Below are 24,942 nucleotides of genomic sequence, written 5' to 3' on the forward strand. Positions count from 1 at the left end.
CTATATTTCTAGAAAATAGAACTCAGAGAATTAGAGTAGGCGAAGCTTTATCTGACCCTGCAATAATTAAGAGGGGAATTCATCAAGGCAGTATTATTGGACCTTTTATGTTTTCTTATATATATATATTAATGCTATGTGTAAAGAAGTGGAATCAGAGATAAGGCTTTTGGCAAATGATGTTATTCTGTACAGAGTAATAAATAAGTTACAAGATTGTGAGCGGCTGCAGGGTGACCTCTATAGTGTTGTGAGATGGACGTTGGGCAATGGTATGATGATAAACGGGGATAAAAGTCAGGTTGTGAGTTTCACAAATAGGGAAAGTCCTCTCAGTTTTAATGACTGCGCTGATGGGGTGAAAGTTCCCTTTGGGGATCATTGCAAGTACCTAGGTGTTAATATAAGAAAAGACCTTCATTGGGGTTATCACATAAATATGATTGTTAATAAATGGTACAGATCTCTGCACATGGTTATGAGGGTGTTTAGGGGTTGTAGTAAGGATGTAAAGGAGAGGGCATGTAAGTCTCTGGTAAGACCCCAACTAGGGTATGTTTCCAGTGTATGGGACTCTCACCAGGATTACTTGATTCAAGAACTTCAAAAAATATATATATCCAAAGAAAGGCAGCTCGATTTGTTCTGGGTGATTTCCGACAAAAGAGTAGTGTTACAAAAATGTTGCAAAGTTTGGGCTGGGAAGACTTGGGAGAAAGGAGACGAGCTGCTCGATTAAGTGCTATGTTCAGAGCTGTCAGTGGAGAGATGGCGTGGGAGGATATCCGTAGACAAATAAGTTTGAGTGGTGTCTTTAAAAGTAGGAAGGATCACAATATGAAGACAAAGTTGGAATTCAAGAGGACAAATTGGGGCGAATATTCGTTTATAGGAAGGGGAGTTAGGGATTGGAATAACTTACCAAGGGAAACGATCAATAATTTTCTAATTCCTTTGCGATCATTTAAGAAAAGGCTAGGAAAACAACAGATAGGGAATCTGCTACCTGGGCAACTGCCCTAAATACAGATCAGTAGTGATTGATGGTTTGTTGACAAATAACAAAGGTTATGCTTAATTCCACCAGAGGCACGAAATGACTTACTGCCTTCTCCATGCTAAACACAGGTTCCATCTTGCGTCAATCGTAGAAGCAAATATATTCTACCAGCTTACTTGCTATCTTGTCCATATCATTGGTATGAACGTTTACTATTTTATCCATGAAAAAGAATTAAATTACGATATTTTACAATTACCGTACTACCTTTCCCGTGTCAACGCCTCAATTTTGAGGAAATTGAGAAAGGTTTGGGCGAAACAATTATAGATGGCAATTCAGTTGATGACAGTACGATACCGATTGATGCAGTCAGTGCAAGATATATTTAGGTATACGGTCGCTATGTACTTTAGAAATGTCTTGGTTTACCTCGGATATATTTGGCAAACCTAACTTCATTAAAGTCAGGCTACATGGCTAACTGGTTAGCGTGCTGCCCTTTGGTGCAACAAGTCCGGGTTCAATTTCCGGCTGGGTCTTGAGGTTATATCCTCTCACTCGAGAACTGGATGCTTCTTCAACATAGATATCTCTCTCACAGTTGCGTCCCTCACCCTTGGCTTTCAGCTCGAAACACATGCACAAGGCCTCCCCCGAGTTATCACGCCAGTACTGCTTCAATAAGACTACGTTTCAAAAATAGATTTAACTTACTGGTACAATTTCTGAACAAATCACTTAATTCTGGCCTCCGTGGCTCAGGCGGCAGCGAGCCGGCTTCTCACTGCTGGATTCCTTGGTTCAGATATCGGTATCACCATGTGAGAGTTGTGCTGGACAAAGTGGAGGCGGTACAGGTTTTTCTCCGGGTACTCCAATTTTCCCTCTTTCATTCCAGCAACTCTCTCCAATATAATTTCATTTCATCTGTCATTGTCCCAGAAGAGTGCGACAGATTTCGGCTGCCGACACAATTCCTACCCTCAACCCCAGATGGGGGCTTCAATCATTCCATTCCTGACCCGGTCGTATGACTGGAAACAGGCTATGGATTTTTTTCATCACTTAGTTCTACTGGCTAGTTTAATAAACAATAATAATGTTATTGGTTTTGTGTCCCACGAACTACTTTTACAATTTTCGGAGACGCCGAGGTGCCGGAATGTTGTTCCGCGGGAGTTCTCTAACATGCCGGTAATTCTACTGACACGGGGCTGACTTAGTTTGAGCACCTTCAAATACCACCGGGCTTGCCAACTTGGGCTCAGAAAGCCAGAGCATTAAACGTCTGAGCCACTCAGCCCGACTATTGTCTAGTTATTTTTAAGAAATTGGTGTTTATCTTAGAAGAAGTATGAAATTCACGAAAATGGCCGGTCAAGGGCAACCCGATACACACTATTAAGCATGGGTGAATGAGTTTAGGTATAGCCCCAGTATTTGCCTGGCGTGCAAAGAAGCAACCACGGAAAACAATCTTCAGGGCTGTCAGTGATGGGATGAGGACTCATATCACACAACGAACTCTGACATTGTAACCGAAACTATATCCTAAATCCTAAACGGAAACCTGGTTTTTAGTGGCGAATACTCCTGTCAGATGTAAAAATTCATTTTGAGAGTGTTATTCATCTGATAAGCATGCCTCGCGGGTGTCATCTTAGTGAGACTCAATTTAACGGCGATTATTTTTATTAATAATAGTATTACTAATAATAATTATTATTTTTCATCTCAGTAAACCGAGTGAGTTCGCCGTCCAATTAGCGCACAGCTGTGTACGTGCATTCGGGGGATAGTTGGTTCGAACTCCACTGTCAGCAGCCCTAAAGATGGTTTTCCATGGTTTTCCATTTTCACACCAGGCGAATGCCGGGGCTGTACCTTAAATAAGGCCACAGCCGCTTCCTTCCCACTGCTAACCCATTCCTCTCCTATCTGCCTCAGCGACGTAAAGCAAATTGCAGGGGGAAGGGTGGGGGGCTCAGTAACTACAACTTATGGTTTTAGGAAACGCTGTGGTGCAGGGATTTTGTCCTGAGGGGGTTCTTTTACGTGCCAGTAAATCTAACCGTCATGGGGCTGACTTGAGCTCCATCTTCTTAGCTATTCGGCCCGGCAAGATGAGCTGATGTGAAAGACACCCGTGTGTCCGTTAACTGCGAATGGGATCGGCTGCGAAATATAGATAGTTAAAGCAGTCACTTTGAAGGTTGCTGTAAGGAATGTTAGACCAGCAATTGAGATTTAAGAGTATTAAAGTATGGGAGACTGCCGATCTCTTCTGTTAATTCGGTTACTGGTTGTCCTTGTGTTCCGAAGACAATAAGTTCGTTTCTGACCGAGTTTAGTCTATTTTAGGGCGTTTAAATGACTAAAGTCCGCGGCATTAATTCTCGTTTCGCGATAAAGAACTCCTGAGGAAGAAACCACCGCATTTCGGCGTTTGTCAAGACCATTAGTACTGAGAACGGATGTTATATAAATAGGATTTTTATTAAAATTATCTGTCAACCTGTAGATATGTAAAAACAAAATCCGTCCGTTGCCCAGCGTGTGTGATATGACGTCACACCATATTGCGAGACTCACGCAGCAGACCTTGAATGTAGGTGGCCTTGGGTGCTTGGGACCAGCAAGTCAAGGGTGGGATTTCCCTTGTTCCCTGCAGACTAGCGGAAGTTGAATATTTACCCCACTCGCCATTTAAGAAGATGAATATTGAATAGTCTTCATATGCTCACTCTGTAAATGCTGGCCGCATAGTTTTCCGAGGCCTAACGCCATTACAAAAAAATTATAATGATAATGCCTATATAACTCTTCATAGAGTGTATGTCATCAACAGACAGACGCCAAGTCAACTGTCTGCCCCAGTTATACCAGCCTTTTCCATGGATGGCGTGCACACACACACACACACACACACACACACACACACACACACACACACACACAGGACGGGAGGGTCAGGGTCTTCCAATTCAAGCGAACGGGGGAAGAAACCATACCCAGCTGATCATCAATAATATTTAGTGATTCTGCAGGGTTGGAGTAATATTCGATAAATATTTAATTTGTCCGGCTCCATGGCTAAATGGCTTTTGGTCACAGGGGTCCCGGGTTCGACTCCCGGCAGGGTCGGGAATTTTAATCGCCATTAGTTAATTTCTCTGACACGGGGGCCGAGTGTATGTGTCGTCTTCATCATCACTTCATCCCCATCATGATGCGTAGATCTCCTACGGGCGTCAAATCGAAAGACCTGCACCTGGCGAGCCGAACATGTCCTCTGACACTCCCGGCATACGCCAGTTCATTTCAATATTTAATTTGATCGGAATATGACAAATTTGTCACCGAGGTTTCTTTTTGATACATTTCCTGAACATGAAGGGAGATTTACTAGCAGGAGGTGGTGGTGGTGATTATTGCAACCATCCTCTGTATATATTAATCAGAGAGACACATGGAAGGGATCCGACACTTCGAAAAATGAAGGTATCAGCTAAAGAAAGACAAGAGCTACGAAGAGTCTGAAAATGAAAGAACCCCTAGGATTCGCAAACCTAATACCGTCCGGGTCGGAAAAGAACAAGAGTTGACCAAGGGAGGTCGGATAGAATAGATTAAAGAGAGGAGCCTGGGACAAGTAAGTGGAAGCAATGCCAGAACTGAACTCAGGGCCCCTTAGTCGCCAACCCACGCTCCTGAGTTCAGATCCCCTGAGGCCCCTTTTAGTCGCCTCTTACACAGGCAGGGGATACAGCGGGTGTTATTATATCCCCCTCTACAGCGGTATTCCTAGCACTAAAAGCCATACGCCATTTCATTTCATTTCATTGGACCACATGAATCAGTCGATGGAAAGTGTCAGTGCGACGTAAAGCAAATTTTAAAAATAAATTATTATTATTATTATTATTATTATTATTATTATTATTATTATTATTATTATTATTATTATTATTATTATTATTCAATTACCATTTTGTCAAAGATGTTCTTGCACTTCGTAGAGAAGTTATTTCTCTTACCAGTGTCCGGGTCGATACTTAAATGGTTGGCGTGCTGGCCTGTGGTCACAGGGGCCCGCTTTCGATTCCCGGCAGGGTCTGGAATTTTAACCATTATTGCTTAATTTTCCTGGCACGAGGGCTGGATGTGTGTGTCGTCTTCATCATTATTTCATCCTTATCACGACGTGCCAGTCGCCTAAAGACGTCAAATCAAAACACCTGCACTTGGCGAGCCGAACATGTCCTCGGACATGTACTAATATTTCGGGATTGTACATTGATGAAGACCACCACCTCATTCCCGACGAATTGCAAGTGTATATATCAGAGCAGACACTAACATGAGTTATCCCTATCAGGCGCGAATCGTTTCCAGTAATACGTATACTGTATCATAAAATGGTACGAAGTTCTTTAAGAATTAAACAATGGCAACCTTAATAATCTCCCAAACCTACAGACACTATTGAACTACAGTACAAATCTTCGTGCCTGTGTTTCTAAGAAATATTCAATGTACCTTACCTGATTGACGGGGCTGTAACTTCGCCATGTGGAAGAGTAGCCTACGTATCTTAAATTGCACTATTCACGTAAGAGTAACACTACTGCATTTAAAACACAACATATATTCATCATAATAAAGACACACTGAGCATTAAGAAGTTAATATCATGCACTTCAAAAGCCGAAACACCAAGATCAAGCCAAGAAAATCGCGATACGTATCACACATCCACAGTTTTGGGAACAACTGAAGGGTGAAGGTAGTGTCAACTGTCAAGCATCCCGCTGAGCGTTACCCAGGGGGCCATGCTTCCAGTGCAGTACAGGTGTGAAGTTATCACACTTCCCCAAAATGTCGATGTGAACACATGCTAGGCAGAGTCAAGCGTAGACAACATACAGAATACTCCTTGTGAGGCATATGCGGCAACCACGGGGTCTCAGCTGATTCTAACATTACTCCCACTTATTTATGACAGTCTATCTCTTGCTATACTCACAGATTTAGCCTCGTGAGGTCGAGAATAACATTTATTTTCTTACATTCGATCCTTTCCAGTTCTTAACTGTGATCCTTATTCCAGTAAAAGACAAGGAATTATTCAGAAAAGAGAAAGCAGTGTTCCAGTTTGCTTCTGCATAATTTTAAAAATAATGTTATTGGCTTTACGTCCCACTAACTACTTTTTCGGTTTTCGGAGACTCCGAGATGCCGGAATTTAGTCCTTCAGCAGTTCTTTTACGTGCCAGTAAATCTACCCACACGAGGCTGACGTATTTGAGCACCTTCAAATACCAATCTGTCAAGTTGGGGTCAGAAGGCCAGTGCCTCAACGATCTGAGCCACTCAGCCCGGCTTCACAATTTTCAGTGGCCATAAAAAATGTAGCAGTAAAAAAAAAGGTAAATGCATCACGCTTCATGGAGATAGTATCATGACTCCAAGATTTGTGAATGATATTGCCATTTTATCCGAGTCAGAAAATAACCTGGACAAGCTGCTGAACAATACAAACATAAATAAATCAAATAAATAAAACACGGTGGAGTCCGTCTCTGTGTTGTAGAGGTTAGTGTGATTAGCTGCCACACATAGACGCCCGGGTTCGATTCCAGGCTCGGCCACGAAATTCGAAAAGTGGTACCAGGACTGGAACGAAGTCAACACACCCTCGCGAGGTGAAATGAGTACAGGGGTTTTTATTCCCATCTAAGCCATCCTCAAAGTAGTTTTCCGTGGTTTCCCAAATCTTCTCCTGACAAATGCCTGTATGTTACCTAACACAAGGCCAATTTTCCCATCCCCCACAAAGCCCCTGTTCTGCATAGCAAGTGAGACCACCTAGACGAGGTCCTGGTTCTCCTCTCAAGTTGTATCCTCCCGATCAAATGTCTCACGCTCCAGGACACTGCCCTTGAGGCGGTAGAGGTGGGATCCGTCGCTGAGTCTAGGGTTTTTGTAATGCTATTTGTTCGGGGAGTCGACCCATGTGGATCTTTTGCCTCTACTGGCACCATATAGTATGAACCTGCGTGTAATTGGAATGGCGATAGTGTGGAATGTTGTGTGTGAGGAAAGGACGATTAAGACGTCACAAACATCCAGTCCCAAGGCCAGGGATATTAATCATTACAATTAAAAACCCTGACTCGGCCGGGAATCGAACCCGGGGCCACCGGGTGACAGGCGGACGCGTTGCCTCTTACACCGCGGAGCCGGACTGAGTCTAGGGTTAAAACTAATCCCTGGAAGGTAAATGGATTAAATAAATATATTAAAGAACCCAGAAGATTGGGACATTTTGAAGAACTCCTGTAGTACTGGAATAAAATGAGTTCATATGAGACTGTGAATCTTATTTTGCAGGTATTTCAAAACATGAGCATGGATGGTAGAATTATTTTGAGATGCCGTCGCAATAGTTCACATTCTTTCTCACTCCAGGTGTGCTCAGCCGTACTTTAGAAAAACATTCGCTCTTGCAGTGAATTGAAAGATACTGTTATGGGCGTGTGGTTGTCTACGTGGCAGAAGTTAATGAGACCAAGTGCGGCAAACTGTGAACAAACAGCTTAGCATTTGCCAGAGAACACACACGGTTTAAAATATAACAGAACGAATTGGAGAGAAGAGAAACGAGAGAAGGAGAAACACTTCTTATATGGTGTGTAAAAGCTGTTATGACAAGACTATGTTCAATACTGAACATACGTCCCAATTTCCTTGCTTCCACATTTTTTTTTTTTTGCTAGGGGCTTTACGTCGCACCGACACAGATAGGTCTTATGGCGACGATGGGATAGGAAAGGCCTAGGAGTTGGAAGGAAACGGCCGTGGCCTTAATTAAGGTACAGCCCCAGCATTTGCCTGGTGTGAAAATGGGAAACCACGGAAAACCATCTTCAGGGCTGCCGATAGTGGGATTCGAACCTACTATCTCCCGGATGCAAGCTCACAGCCGCGCGCCTCTACGCACACGGCCAACTCGCCCGGTGCTTCCACATTACCGAAGCATTTAATTTCCTTCATGACGTTCAGTTCACTGGAGATTCAATTGAATACATATTTGTATCAAGATAATAAGACACATTAGTATAAGGACAAACGGTAGTTTTCTTCTCTTCAGTGAGGGCTGAATCTAATGAGGTAACGGGCTGTGCTTTACTACAGTAATTACCTTTATACAACTCAACAACGCCTTTTCTTTCAAACTGTGTGTCAAGTAATAAAATGAAATGGCGTATGGCTTTTAGTGTCGGGAGTGTCCGAGGACAAGTTCAGATAGCCAAATTCATGTCTTTTGATTTGACTCCCGCAGGCGACCTGCGCGTCGTGATGAGGATGAAATATTTATGAAGACGACTCATAAGTTACACCCAGCCTCCGTGCCAGCGAAATCAATCATTTACACTGATCAACAAATATGACTTTCGGAGGACATCTTGGTACCCAAGACGTGCTCCAATACAACTGAAACATGTTGATTCAAAATATGCAAAACATTTGTCTCTCTCACCCACCGTTCTTGAGATATAGGAGATCAACCATTTACATATGTTTAATATTGTATCAAGGAAAACAACTCCACAGACAAACGTTTTTCTGGAGCACTGATTGCTGTATGGAGAATTAATGACCATGGCTTCAGCTAAGATTAGTGCAAATGTACCACATGGCACATGTCTGTTACACAGCCGGACACGTAGCAATACAGATTTGTTGAATTTATACAACCTCTGGACGCCATAATGTCACTGACAATAAAAACAATTCTCAATGAACGCTGTTCCATGAAAAACAAAACTATGTCAACATCTTCCAAACCTAACGTTATAGAGCAAAACGGCTTTCATATTTGAAATCAGCATAAATATCTGCACTAGAAACAGTAAGCATCATGTCAGATAACCACTCCTTTTTAAACAGTGTTATGGTTGCAATTCCCGACTTTGCCGGAAATCGAACCCGGGACCGCTGTGGCCAAAGGCCAGCACGCCAACCATTTAGCCATCGAGCCTGACAATACATGAAACAGGAATAGTATTTGAAACTAGCGGTGTTGAGTTGAGCGGGCTTACGTACGCCGTATAAGAGCTGAAATGATGCATGCACGAAGAAGCTGCATTGAGAAAACACTTGTGCGCATGTACGAGGAAACTATGTCTTAACTGCTGACATTTGTCACTATAAGAGCTGAAATGTTCGTCACTCTTCTGTACGAGGTTGAGTTCTGAGCTAAGAGATGTGAAGTATATGGTGAGCACGGTGGAAAGTCAGTCAAAAAGGTCGTTTTCTGTTACAAGACTGGAAGAAAAATGTGGAAATAGAACAGTGTTGTTGGTAGGAATGGCTGAAAAATTACGTAGCAGTTATTTTGTCACGGTTACATAATCATAACGATTAAAACATGTAACGGATACAAAAATAACGTTTTACTGTCATTTTTCATAACTAAAAATAAATTCCTAAAAATATAATTGTCTCGTCACGTCGTGACTTCTAACAGTGAAATCATTAATATTTTTGTTTCTTCACGACGCCGTCCACTGCCATCTAGGTCTACCTTTTAGGTGCGAAGAGGTTAACCCTATTCTCGTTCATGATCGACTGCATTTTTAAAACATCAGATAATATCCTCATACGTATAGGATTTGAACTGGAGCTAAATAAACAAATATTTCAGTTACCAGTAAAATTAAATGAAAAGTTTGTAATAAGCTCCTAATAATAAATTTCCCAATCAGTCCGACTCGTTGGCTGAATGGTCAGCGTACTGGCCTTCGATTCAGAGGTTCCCGGGTTCGATTCCCGGCCGGGTCGGGTATTTTAATCGCTTATGATTAATTCTTCTGGATCGGGGACTGGGTGTTTGTGTGCGTCCCAACACTCTCCTCTTCATATTCAGACAAAATACCACACTACCAACCCCTTCGGGGAGGGGCGGGCCAATTAGAAGGTGACGCCTTCTCTCTGGCCAGGAGATTCGGCGAGGTTGGATTGTAGGAGTTGGAAGAGAGGAAGTGGAGGTTTGTTTCGGTGAAGGAACCTGGGGGGGGGGGGTCCCCGACCTCTTGGCTAGTGATTATAATAGTATAATTTCGTGTGGCTATTTCTAGTCGAGTGCAGCCCTTGTAAGGCAGACCCTCCGATGAGGGTGGGCGGCATCCGCCATGTGTAGGTAACTGCGTGTAATTGTGGTGGAGGATGGTGTGGTGTGTGAATTGCAGGGATGTTGGGGACAGCACAAACACCCAGCCCCCGGGCCAATGGAATTAACCAATGAAAATTAAAATCCCCGACCCGTCCGGGAATCGAACCCGGGACCCTCTGAACCGAAGGCCAGTACGCTGACCATTCAGCCAACGAGTCGGACGGCTAGTGGTTACTTACCCTCATATATGGTTGCCATCAGGAAGGGCATTCGGCCGTAAAAAAGGGGCAAATTCACATATGTGTGACGCAGTTCGCACCCGTGACGCCACAGTTGTGGAAAAAGCGGCAGGAAAAGAAGAATAAGAATAATAAATTTCTCAATCAATCCATGATGAGAATAATAATGCATGTTACTTGATTACTCCAGACCAATGAAAAGGAAATAAACTTATCCAATTTCGCGTAAGAAAATTTGTGCGTCTTCATATTTAGACTTAGTCATTAAGATATGAAGTGGTATTCATTGTTCAATAATAACAGTCATTACAATCAACCAATTTTAAAAGCATATCGACACCACCTCCAAAATTCGCCAACACATAACACAGCATTCCCGGAAGCAACAAGAAGACCGTGGTTCATATTCTCACCCTCGAAGTCAACCATCTGTTTACCGACAGTCCAAACTCTGGCTAAAACACGGCTACCTTCCCGGAGAAACAGGATGGTTCTTGACAGCAATCCAGGATAGATTCAAAAACACCCGTAACTACCGCAAATATACAGTATCTTAAAGAACGAAGTGAACTACAGAGGTGCGGATAAACAGCTGAGACGTTGGAGCATATTGAGGATTCAGAAAAAGAACATTCTCATCGGCATGAAGTAGCGAAGAACTGGAAATCAAGTCGGGACTTATAGATGAGACAGTCACATACCATGAACACAGACCATCTGATGTGGTCGAAAAAGGAAAGTTCACGTTGTACTGGAATAGGTCTTTGCAGACAGGCTGGACCATAAGATCAAACAGGGCGAACATTGTCCTCATTGAAAAGACTGATCTGCTGGATGTGACGGTCTCTTCAGATCACAAATACCTATGAAATGTGGGAATCTCTAGCACTCGCATCATTATAATCGATAGGAGTGAAATGCCGCAACAAGTTAGAGTAGAGTACTGTACATTGTTTTTACCAGACATACTTAAGTAATTATTATGCATCTTACCTTACAGAACGCTGACGTTCAGTGACCGCCGCCAAGTTTCTGGAACGAGAACAAGGGAATATATTAAAATTATCCTTTAATCATTTATTCGAAGTAATGTATCAGTCTATCGAAATAGGTTGTCAAATTGTCTAACAAAACGCATGCTTGAATATGTGTAATTAATGACGATGAGGGAAAGAATGTTGGCACAATCGGTTGACAGATTTACTGGCACATATTAACCAATTTGGGAAACCTCTCAAGAAGTTCTTCATATATGATTCTATCACCCATTCCATAACTTATCACTGCCCCGTCAGTCTTAGATTCTTTTTATATTAGAATGGCCGGCACGGATAAATATGTCATTTCTATTTTTTAACATATGAACTAATACATCCGTGTAAAGCTTTCACGCTTAGCCTTGTTCGTTGTTTTGGAAATTACTGCTGGGCATGGTGCGTTTAAGTTATTGAAATACCTCTTTGATTGGGTGAATGTACCTCATGGGTATCACAGTAAGTAGGTATCTCGGTCTTCTTCTTCTTCTGTTCTTCTTATGCAATAGCTTTTCCCACATATGTGGAGTCGCGGGTGCAAACTGTGTTCCACATGTAGATTTGGCCCCGTTTTATGGCTGAATGCCCTTCCTGAAGCCAACCGTATATGGAGGGAAGAAATCACTATTCTGTGTTTCTGTGGTGGTTGTTAGTGTGGTGTGTTAGGCCCCTTTAAACAACAAGCATCATCATCATCAGCAAAGGTTACCGATTTCTTCATATGATTATGACGGTACGTAGGGGTTGTAGTAAGGATGTAAACGGGAGGGCGTACAAGTCACTGGTAAGACAACAGTGGTAGACTAATGGCACGAAAATGTTGCAAACTATGGGCTGGGAAGAATTGGAAGTAAGGAGAGGAGCTGATCAACTAAGCGTTATGTTCCGAGTTGTCAGTTGAGAAATGGCATGCATAGTAGATGATTAATGTTCAGCGGTGTTTATAAAAGTAGGAAAGGTAAATTAGAATTCTAGAGGACAAATTGAGAAAAATGTCCGTTTAGAGAAGAGGTGTGAATTGAAATACTTTATCAAGGGAGATGTTCAATAAATTTCCAATTTTTTTAAAATGATATAATAATAGTATTGCTATTTGTTTTACGTCCCACTAACTACTTTTTAAGGTCTTCGGAGACGCCGAGGTGCCGGAATTTAGTCCCGCGGGAGGTCTTTTACGTGCCAGTAAATTTACCGATACGGGGCTGTGTATTTGAGCACCTTCAAATACCACCGGACTGAGTCAGGATCGAACCTGCCAAGTTGGGGTTAGAAGGCCAGCGCCTTAACCGTCTGAGCCACTCAGCCCGGTTTAAAATGATATAATCACACAAGAAATGCTTTAAAATGTATGTACTCAAGAACGAAAAATGTTTTCGTCTCACTCACCAACTGTCAAGTATTTGAAAATTTTGGAGAAAAGAAGGAAAGGGCTTCGAGACAACACCAACAATCAAGAATGTTGAAGTCGGATCAGCGGTTCGGACGTAATGAGCTGCCAAATTTGGCTCTTCAAAATGCCACCGGATTATTTTAGCCTGATGGGTGAAATCTTAGAATTTTGTGCACTTTGTGCACAAGTGCACTTCTGTGCTTGGAATCCAAAATCACCAGTTTGTTCGTGAGAACTCGTCCAGTGGGAATAAATGGGAAAAGCCAAATGGAAATTTATTTCCGATTTTCGCAGCACGTGTAAGGTGTAGCCTATATTCCGAAACGGACAAAGCTACAACCTTGGATTTGGACTTAAAATATCCGTATTACCAAGCTATCGAACCGTGGCCATTTCTATGAGAAGCGAATTGGTTAAGCGCCCGAAAAGCGGTGTAGAACAGAAGGAAATTATTTTAGGGTGGTTTATTTACCTTCTTTCTATCCTTTTTTACAATTGGCTTTACGTCGCACCGACACAGATAGGTATTACGGAGACGATGGGATACGAAAGGGCTAGGAGAGGGAAGGAAGCGGCCGTGGCCGCACAGCACCACCATTTGCCTGGCGTGAAAATGGGAAACCACGGAAAATCACCTTCAGGGTTGGTGATAGTAGAGTTTGTACCCACTATCTCCCGGATGGAAGCTAACAGCTGCGCGCCCCTAACCGCACGGCCAACTCACCCAGTTTTTTACCTCCTGTCTTTCTCTTCGTTATTTTATTCGAAATATTTATTTAAGACAACACTATCTAAACTCATCAAACTGGAATGAAAATATATTGCGATTGATATCTCATTCATGTGCATTGACTCAGTTTCCTTGTAGATAAACTGATATTTAAAATAGAAATAATGTAAGTCTATGTACTCATGTTTGTTCTCAAGTAGGATTTCAAACGGAACACCATTTATATTATTTATTAACAGGTTACAGTTGATTAACAACTTTTACAACTCTGTTTTTATTTCAAATTACGAAAATCTTAATAAATAAACTCTAGTTGTAGGTTACTATGGTATGAAATTATTATCGGGGTCTATGTTTTGGTGAGACCTGATGTAGCGTTGGCTGAAATTTTATAGGTTCACAAATAGTGGGATCACGGACGATAATGAAAAGTAGCTACCTGCATGTAACATAACAATGTAGTAGCACCATTAATAAGACCTCCCACCAGTATTAAGAGAAATGGATGGCGAGCTGGTATCTCTTACACATCTGTTACTATCAATGGTAGAAACACATGAGTCTCGCCGTCCACATCTGTACATAGGTAATCCGATTAGATATTCTTCCACGTGAATTGCTGGTGCTTTCAATTTATCGATATACGGTTTAATTATGTTACGGTGTAAGTGATGCTTTAGTTTAGGGATTACCATAGCGACTACCGTACCGGTTGGTCCAGATTCGATCCCTGTTTCTGCCAACAAATTCAATACACATGGTCGTGTAGAGTAACACAAGGGGCGTTGAATTGTTGTCGATGATGATAATGCTTGTTGTTTAAAGGGGCCTAACACCTAGGTCATCGGCCCGTAATGGTACGAAATGAGACAAAATGTAATGACAATTTAAAAGTCCAAAACTGACCAGAATTGAAAACGTGATGATGAAGAATGAATGGATGAATATGAATTTAAAATAGTATATAAAATAAGAGTTTTGTCTGTACATTGCTCAGAATTTGAAGAGAATGGTATTTCTGTATCGGTCATGTCTACAGTAACAAGGAAATGCATTTTTTACTCTTCCGTAATGTCTGTCTGTCTGTCTGTCTGTCTGTCTGTCTGTCTGTCTGTCTGTCTGTCTGTCTGTCTGTCTGTCTGTCTGTCTGTCTGTCTGTCTGTCTGTCTGTCTGTCTGTCTGTCTGTCTGTCTGTCTGTCTGTACACGATCACGAGAAAACGGCTGAAGGGAATTTAATGAAAATCGGTATGTAAAGTCCGGGGATGAACCACTATAATCTAGGCTATAAATTATTTTGTTCACGCTGAGTGAAATTGTAGTTTAGGGGAAGGCCTGAAATTTAATTCTCAAATATTTATATTATTAATGGTCCTATAGATAAATATTACATAACTATAGTTATGTAAAATTGAATATATGTCTTATACATTTTTTCCGTACCGGCTATGATAAGAGAGATATTCGTGAATTTGTATTTTTGTTGCTAAGTCCATATCAACGCCGAGCAACGAGAAAATTAGTGAGCAGAATTTAATGAAAATCGGTATATAGCGTCGGGAAATAAGAAACTACAGTACACTCTAAGCTATAAGCATTTTATTAAACCTGGATGAAATTGTAGTTTAGGGGAAGACATCAAATATTTAATTTTTAAGTACCTATGTTATTGGTCCTATCGAAGAGTTCTACGTAACAAAAGTTATAGAGAATACCGTTTCCGATCATTTTGTTTTATTCAGTTTTACCGTACCGACTATGATAAGCATGGTACTTCAGAGTCGGAAGAAAACTAAATGTGAAGGCCTACAACATCGAAAGCTCTTAAAATTGATCAACAATAACATTATATTGACCATGTTTTGTTGTGATGTTCTTTGTCTCTTATGCTGCCACTGAACTTCGATAGATGGGATTACTGCTGCGTACCGAGTATAACAGCCTGACTGAATATTGGCAGGAAATAGCTGGGGAGTTAAAAACTTTCTTCTTTAACATGCCATTCCTCTAGTTCATACATTTCCTGATACTGCTGGTACGTAAGGCACTGGTTCATCACAGTATTCCAGCCATTCGATCCCTACTCTGACGCGCTGTTTTAAATGAGCAGTGTGCACATTTAAAGTAAAGTCTCACTTAGTAGTAGTAGTAGTAGTAGTAGTAGTAGTAGTAGTAGTATGACCTGGTCTAGAATTACAATTTACGCCTGTTCCGAATTATAGCACCACAATTCACTAAATAACTTAAAATTCAACCCTGAAAAGAGATGTTTCTTAAGAAAAGTTTCTTCAGTTTTATTAAATTCTACATTCATTTTATTCCAAATTAGCAGTGAAGAGGAGGTTTCTCCTCGGGCTTGGAGGAAGAATTTGCCTCGAAGTCAGATAGTTCTTTCCGCCACCAGTGTAGTGAATTGAGACTTTCAGATTCATCGGCTACTCTTAGGAAACTGATTAGCAAAAGAGCATATTTTTTTGGCCTGGGACTCTCCACTATTCGACCCCCCGCCGCCGAACAAGATGAAGAGTTTTCATGGATCACGGCTGTCTGCGGCCTGGTCATTCCAGCCCTGGAACTGTGGACTGTTAGATTAGCAGCGTAGTACTGTTCATTAAAAGTGAGAAAACGTGTGGTTTTTCATTTGATCGAGTATTTCATATGAAAGTATTCCTTTTAATGGAACCATTCCTAATGACGTCAATGTAATGGCCTATGTTCACTTCAGTTGGAAAAGCTACTAAAGAAAGTCTTTCTAAGGATGTAAAAAGGCAGGTGGAGACTGAGTGCCTACAAATTATAATGAAAACTCCACAACTTGATTGTGATTGATAGTAGGCAAGCGGGCCTACCATTACAATGAAAATATCCTAAACCATTAATATTAGAAGAGACGTTTGGTGACTTCCCCGTCGCGTTTCTAGGGTAACGTTAAGAGCTATGCAATTTAATACAGTCTTGCTCACAACGTGTACACTACCTAACCTAGAATTCTGTATACAATGTAGAATTCTGTAGCACGGGTACACCAGCTAGTTAAAAATAATTCCAAAATTAAGCCACTGACTACAATTAAATAAATAGACGGTGAATAATGATTATGAACTTAAAACAAATCAGTGGATTCGGCCCGCAATGGCTCACCTTCCCAGAAACTATCTTAAAACAATAGTGTATACTGACCAAGGGGCTGCTTTCAAAGCGCAATCTTGAATCGATGATGGTTGTATTAAAGAGTCCAAAATACAGGCCAGCGACCCCTCATAATGGTACTTATCGCTAGGAAAATATGAACTATGATATTTCTTATGTTGCGGTACTAATCATAAGTAACGTAGACTTACGGTGTTCCACACATTGTGGTACGACTCACAGGTTAGGCCTATGGATGTAATACGCACAGGCAACACAAACCCTCACGTAGGTGTACTTATCACAGGGACTCGTACCATTTCGTGGTGTTCCTCACATAGTAGGTACTAATCACAGGTAACGTAAGCCCATATAGTGGTACTGATCAAGCGTGCTGTAAACACATACTGATTCACTCCTCAGTTCCTACTAATCACAAACCTATTATGTACCTAACATAGTGGTACTAGTAGCAAGTATAGGCAACTCATGGTGTTCCTCGGGTGATGGTATTAATTACAAGTAGTCTCATGGTTCTAATTCAATCATCCCTTAGTTGCCCCTTTTAGTCACCTCCTACGACAGACAGGGGGATATCGTGGGTGTATTCTTCGTCTGCGTCCCCCGCTCACAGGGGGTGAATTGTTGCCTTTCACTTGTGCTGATATTCGTCTATCACTGCTATTTATGGCAAACTGCTGGAGATGGGAGGTCAGCTGGAAGGGTGGCCTTCATTTCAAGGATACTGCAAGAAAGGCTTGATGCTCAAGTGAGGGATATAACCGTTTTGATAGCTGCGGTTGTCAGTACGCAATAAAACGATGCAGAAATTACCTTAACTTTTCTCAAGTACTTGAAATGATATTAAAGACATGAATCCATACGCGTCGCCTCTATGGTGTAGTGATTAGTGTGATTAGCTCCCACCGCCCCTCCCCCCGGAGGCCCGGGTTCGATTCCCGGCTCTGCCACGAACTTTGAAAAGTAGTACGAGGGCTGGAACGGGGTCCACTCTACCTCGTGAGGTCAACTGAGTATAGGCGGGTTCGATTCCCACCTCAGCCATCCTCGAAGTGGTTTTCTGTGGTTTCCCACTTCTCCTCCAGGTAAATGCCGGGATGGTACCTACAGTAAGTTAAGGCCACGGTCGCTTCCTCCCCTATTCCTTGCCCATCACTCCACAAGGCCCCTGTTCAGCATAGCAGGTGAGGCCGCCTGGGCGAGGTACTGCTCATTCTCCTCAGTTGTATCCCCGACCCAGTGTCTCACGCTCCAGGACACTGTCCTTGAGGCGGTAGAGGTGGGATCCCTCGCTGAGTCCGAGGGAAAAACCGACCCAGGAGGATAAACTGATGAAGATGAAGAATCCATAAGCAGGAAATATTAGATTAGGGAATGCAGTCTTAAACGAAATCGATGAGTAAATTGCTGTCCTCATCGCGAGTTGTTGCACATCTTTTCAGGCACACCCCCAATAGAGGTGAGTTGCACATGACCATTTTAAACACATACTATTCTTATATTTCTGGCAGTACTGGGAATCGAATCCGTGCCCCCGAGGATGTCAGCTAATAGTGTTAACCGTTGGACTGCGGAGATGGAAACAAGGAAGTGGGTGGTAGAACAACTGACGATGGCGGAAGAAAGGAGGACATAAAATGCACACTATCACAAGCAAAGAAGGCCTTTCTCCACAAAAAGAATTTGCTCAGTCTGGAGGGTGAGTACGGGAGTGAAACATGGAACATTACCTAGCCCAGAATGCAGGCTTTTGAAATGTGGTGTTACAGAAGCGTGCTGAAGGTAAGATGGGTAGATGGAATCTCAAATGAAGAAATACTGCATCAAACTGGTGTGGAGGGAACGATTTGGTGAAATTTGATCAGAAAAAGTGTTAGGATGATACTAAGGTGGTGGTTATTATTTTTCTAATAGGAAGTACAACTAGGGAACCATCTTGTATATAACAGTAAAAAATGAAATGGCGTATGGCTTTTAGTGCCGGGAGTGTCCGAGGACATGTTCGGCTCGCCAGGTGCTGGTCTTTTGATTTGACGGCCGTAGGCGACCTGCGCGTCGTGATGAGGATGAAATGATGATGAAGACGACACGTAGACCCAGTCCCCGTGCCAGCGGAATTAACCAATGATGGTTAAATTTCCCGACCCTGCCGGGAATCGAACCCGGGACCCCTGTGACCAAAAGCCAGCACGCTAACCATTTAGCCATGGAGCCGGACTATATAACAGTAATCAGAGAGAAAAAAGAATGGAAGGAATCCGACACTTCGAAAAATGAAGGTATTGGCCAAAGAAAGACAAGGGCCACGAAGGGCGCGAAAATGAAAGACTCCCTAGGCCTCGAGTGCACTAATGCCGTCGTGGTCGGAAAATATCAAGAATTGACCAAGTTAGGTCGGATAAGACAGATGAAAGTGAGGAGCCTGCCACAAGCAAGTGGAAGCAATGCCAGGAACCAGCTGATTGTCCCATGGTCGCCAACCCACGCTTTCAAGTTAAGAGCACCTGGGGCCCTAATTAGTCATTTCTTACGACAACCAGGGGACACCGTGGATGTTGTTCTACCGCCCGCAAACACAGGGGCTTGATCCTAAGGACCCTGGACTCGTTCAGTTGTTGTGTGAGGGAAGTACATGTGGTAAAAAGAGTAAGGGTAGACTAAGGCAGAGCAGATTGAAGTATATGTAGTAGTTACGTAGAAATGAGATTTTCGCACAGGATAGGGTGGCATGGATGGCTGCATCAAACAGCTAAAAACAAGCCTTAACGATATTCCCTTTTTTCTATGTTTTTCTTTGAAAATGTGAGATTATTTCGGATATTGTTGGAATATATCATTACATACTATGGTCGTCTGACGAAGAGTCACGTGCATGAGGGGTAAGAGGTGAGAGGGGTAAACTTGGCTGCTGCGCATGCGCCAATCTCAAGTCTCAAGACCTGACAATAAACATCTGTTCCGTCCGCGGCGATTCTTGTGGACTAAGGTGCTGCTGCGCATGCGTCAATCTCAAGTCTCAAGACCTGACTATAAACATCGGCTCCAACCGCGGTGATTCTTGTGAACTAAGGTGCTGCTGCGCATGCGCCTATCTCAAGTCTCAAGGTCTGACGATAAACACCTGTTCCGTCCGCGGTGATTCTCGTGAATGAGGTGCTGTTGTGAAGTTTCAAAGTGGTAGTGTAATTGTGCCTTAGTTACACATTTACTGTAAGTACTGTACGATGAAGAATCTTTTTTTTTCTTTTTCTCTTTTGCTAATGGCTTTATGTCGCACCGACACAGATAAGTCTTATGGCGACGGTGGGATAGGGAAGGGCTAGGAGCGAGAATGAAACGGCCGAAGTCTTGAAGTATAGCCCCAGCATTTGTCTGGTATGAAAATGGGAAACGACGGAAAACCATCACCACGGCTACCGACAGTGGGGTTTGAACTCAGTATCTCTCGGTTGCAAGCTCACAGACTTCAGTCGCGCCCATCCCTAGTGGTGGTGGGGTCGCTACTTGCGTGCTAGCCGGCCAGTGTCTCGGGAACGCCAACCTATGGTGTTCCTTATGTAGGTGTGCTAACCACAGGGACTCGTACTACCCCGTGGTATTCCTCACATAATGGTACTAATGACGGGCAAAATAAGCCCGTGGTGTCCCGCATATAGTGATACTGTAAATCCCACCCAGATACACACTCTGTTGCTACTAATTACAAACCTACTGTGTACCTAACATAGTGGTACTACTCGCAAGTAAAGGCGGCCCATGGTGTTCACCGCGTGATGGTACTTATTACAAGTAGTTTCATGGTTCTAATTCGATCTTCCCTCGGTCCTCCCTTTTAGTCGCCTATTACGACAGGCAGGGAATACCGTGGATGTATTCTTCGTCTGCGTCCCCCACCACAGGAGGTGCAATTGTAAAAGAAAGCAAAGAAGAAAACAACAAAGTAGGCCAACCCTTAACCGGAGGATATAATTTGGAAGAAATGATTGAGTGCCGGCGTTTTGATCCGTAGGTGGCGGGCTCAAATGCGACTCAGATAGACTTTTGAAGAATGAAAATAAGTCATTTCGACACTCCATGTCATGCGATGTGGGCATTTTAATGATCTCTGGCGAACATTTCGTATTTACCCGACCAAATTCATAGCTACATGATGCAAACGGCATAGCCAACTCGCTTCGTCTTTGTAATTACTAGAGCTCGGAAGTTGCCTGGGTGGATATATCGAAGTGTCACGTAGAAACAAACCTGTTTCGGTACGTTTGGGAACGGTATATGTATGTTGTATGTAAGTTGGGTATTCAGCCCAAAAGCTGGTTTGATCCTCTGCAGCTCCGCCAACAGCTGTCATAAAAAGCCTAGGCGTCACTGAAGAGGCGTACTAGGGAAATGAGGGCAGGGCCAATTATTATTTTACCTTTTTTGATAAAGAAATAAGATTTACACAAACGGCATTTTCCTATTAAACAAATCTCCACTGAAACCTCCACAAGCCAAATGGCCGAGAGGGTTGCCAGGCCTCGTCCTCAATACGTAAAATCTAGTGCTGGTAGTGATTATTGTTTTAAGAGGAAGAAAAATTGGTAACCATCCTCTCTAACACTAATCAGAAGGAAAATGGAAGAGGTCCGATACTTCGAAAAATGAAGTATCGGCAAGGGAACGGGAAAGACCACGAAGAACATGAAAATCTAATACCACCGGGGTCGGAAAAGAACAAGAGTTGACCAAGGGAGGTCGGACAGGAAAGGTAAGAGTGAGGAACCTGACACAAGTAAGTGGAAGCAACGCCTGACTCAGCTATGGGATCCGTGGATTCTGAAATTGAGAGGCCCTGGTCCCACTTATAGTCGCCTCTTACGTAAGACAGGGGATACCGTTGACGTTGTGTTGCCTAACTTTGTCATTATAAATTCCTATTTTAATTACTTTATTACATATTTCCTAAATGTTAAGTGCTTATTTGCCTGCCTATTTTAGCAAAAATAAATGCCTGAACTTCCAGGCTCCAGTAATTACTCTGTTCGTGATAGTATCACAGTTTTCGATACTTCATATACTTACACAGTGCTTAAGATTCTTAGCTAAAGCGAAGTGATATAGATAACAATACCATTCTTTGCCCTATTCAAAATGAGCCACGCGTTCTTTACTTCATTAAGTTGGCACGCCTGCACATTGTACAGAAACAAAATTATCCATTGTTCTCTTCTAACGAGGTAATGTCTTTATAACGTGAGGCGGACGTGTAATCTCTCCTTCATCTTCATTTTTTTTATTCCTAGAAAAGCGGACCGCTGGCGTGATAACATATTTGCAGAATACGGCGCAGCAGTTTCAAGAGGATAATCTTCTAACAGTGGACAGTGTCGACTGACGAGAAAACTGTCTACAGTATGTTGGACCAGACTAAGTAGGACGATCAATTATGAAATCGTAAACTTAATTATAATAGTTAAGAAGTGCCCAATGTAGCTGTATCTTGTCGGTGGGGGTGGTAGAATGCATCCACGGTATACTCTGCCTGCCGTAATAGGCGACTAAAAGGGAACATTGGCTGGGTTGGCGACCACGGTTTACCTAGCTGAATCTGGTACTGATTCCATTTACTTGCATCAGGATCCTCGCTAAGTCGTAGGATATAAACTTCAAGTTTTGATCCTATTGAATTGTGATCACAATAATAACTTAAATTACGTCGTAATGGTCCACCATTTAAATACGCTACTATATTATGCAATGTTTACGTTACGTTTCTAATCTAGGAACTAGTTTCGGCCTTGGCTGGCCATCATCGGCTTTAATGGAAAACTGTGCAAACACATCCAATTACTAAAACAAATATACAAACACATAAAAATTACATTAAAAAGTGTTAAAAGCACCTGGGATGAACTATGTGTACAACATGTAAAATATGACGAAATTAAATCAGGCTCTAAAATACTTAGATGCGTTTCATCGTGTTAACATGTTCCATTTGTGTTTATAGTTAAAATATCTGTTGGACATTGTCAATGGTTGAATCAAGGACGGCACACGAAGATACGGTTAAATAACAGGCACGTTCTTAATTTGCAGCTAGTAGAGATTCGCAATTCAATGCGGTGTCCATGAAGTAAACCTTTCGTTGCGGCATGTGGTGCGTGCCCTATTGTTGAGTGCCTAGTACTAATTATTGTTATCCAGTTGTACTTTCTCTAAGGTTTTAAACTTGAATTTACCGTCGTTAGGAATCATCAGATCACTGCTTCATATAGAGCCTACATTCCGCGTTGCAGGGCTGTGGAATCAGGTGGTTCATAAATCAATCCAGCGACTCATCAAACGTGTATTGTCTGAATTCCTGGTATTTTATGTCGAGGAGGTGACATCAGTATACAAACTATTTTGCCGTGTTGCGACAGTGCGTGCTTCCTGTGACACCGGGCTGGCACTCATGAAAACTGTCCATCCCATCAGGTAGGGGGAGTATTATGTGTGTCAGACACAGCCATCGGGCTGACTGATGGATGGAGGGTGTGATGGGACTGCTGTCATGCTCCTACCTTATTGCTGTCAGGTCTAACTATATCTGTCTGAAAATCACCCGCGTCTCTCTGTACAGTTGCTCAAAAAATTAATAAACGCATGGTTTTGTATGTTTTTAGCATTAATATTTTTAAGACTTAATCTGAATTATTTTAAAAATATAGTTCACTTTGCGTGTACAGCCCACCTGGTAGCAATGACCGTTATAGCGTAAACCTCCTATAGGTGGGGGGTAGAATAACACGGTACCACCTGCCTGTCGTAAGAAGCGACTAAAAGGATCCGCAGGGGCTGTCAAATTAGGAGCATGGGTTGGCGACCGTGGAGCCCTTAGCTGAGTCTTGGTATTGCTTCCACTTACTTGCGCCAAGTTCCCAAATTTCATCTATCCTACCCGACCTCCATAGTCAACTTTTGTTCTTTTCCAACCCCGACTGTATCGAGGCAGGGGAGACTTTCATTTTCACGCCCTTCATGACCTTTGTCTTTCTTTAGCCGATACCTTCAATTTTCGTATTGTTGGACCGCTTCGATTTTTCGCTCTGATTAGTGTTAATAGAGGATGGTTGCCTAGTTGTACTTCTTCTTAAAATAATAATCACCACCATCACCGTTACGGTGTCAAATCTATATGGTCTGAGACCGCAGTTAACCGGTTCCACTCCCATTGGCGAAAAACATTTTCACGGCCTGAATTTTGGCCGGCAGGGTAGGAGAGATGGTGGTGTACTATTTGTAATCACTAGATTAAATGCCAAAAGCCTGTATTAAATTCCCAACCCCTCGCACTGTCTTACGGAGCGAGGGCGTGCCACGCTCTACATGCTAATTCGTCTGTCGGACGGAACCGTCAAGCCTTGAACAGACCCCTTGGTGACAGTCCACAGGAGTACCCTATGCGCCAACATCAGGCTTCACTCTCTCCCTGCCTCGTTATCATCACATATCCATTCGCGCAGGTTTCCTATGGGTGTCAAATGAAATTACCTGCACCAAGTGAGCCGAACATGTGATCGGACACTCCTGACACAAAGAGCCACACGATAAATAAATAAATAAATAAATAAATAAATAAATAAATAAATAAATAAATAAATAAATAAATAAATAAGTAGTAAGAGAACCTAAACCCCATGGAGCAATAGCCCGAAGGTTCAGGGTCCACAAGCGACCGCTGCTCAGTCCGAAGGCCGGCACAATACGAAGCGTGGTGTGATCGGCACGACGAATCATCTCGGTCGTTAGTTTTGGCTTTCTTGGTCGAAAAAGGGAATTGATCCAACAGCACGAGGTGTTCTCAGGCGGTCACCCATCCAAGTATTGACCACGCCTAGTGTAGCTTAACTGCGCTGACCGGACGAGAACCGGCGTATTCAACGTGGTATGGCCGTTGACAAATAAGTGAGTGCAGAACATTTTTGACTGAAAATGATCTGCAAAATGGATTGACAGTAGATTGCAAAAACAAAGATTTCACTTTTGATAGTTTGGCTTTCGCTGATTATGATAATGATGATGTGCTCTTAGCAGACAACCTTCAGGTAGCAGTAAAACAAGGAACTACTTTGAAAAGACCGAATAGGCCTATATATATTCGGAAATGACAGACTTCTGACGGCATATGCGATTGTCCGGAGGATCATGACATTTAAATACCTTGGCGAGATCATTACCCCTATGACAACGAAGAA

At 42.6% G+C, this 24,942-nt stretch overlaps 1 pseudogene; it reads right to left on the reverse strand.

Moving 5' to 3' along the window:
• Nucleotides 1-24,527: 24,527 nt before the first annotated feature.
• LOC136883613 (5S ribosomal RNA) lies at nt 24,528-24,646 on the reverse strand (annotated as a pseudogene).
• Between the last annotated feature and the right edge of the window lie 296 nt (nt 24,647-24,942).

This window comes from Anabrus simplex, chromosome 11 (assembly GCF_040414725.1).
Source record: "Anabrus simplex isolate iqAnaSimp1 chromosome 11, ASM4041472v1, whole genome shotgun sequence".
Lineage (NCBI taxonomy): Eukaryota > Metazoa > Arthropoda > Insecta > Orthoptera > Tettigoniidae > Anabrus > Anabrus simplex.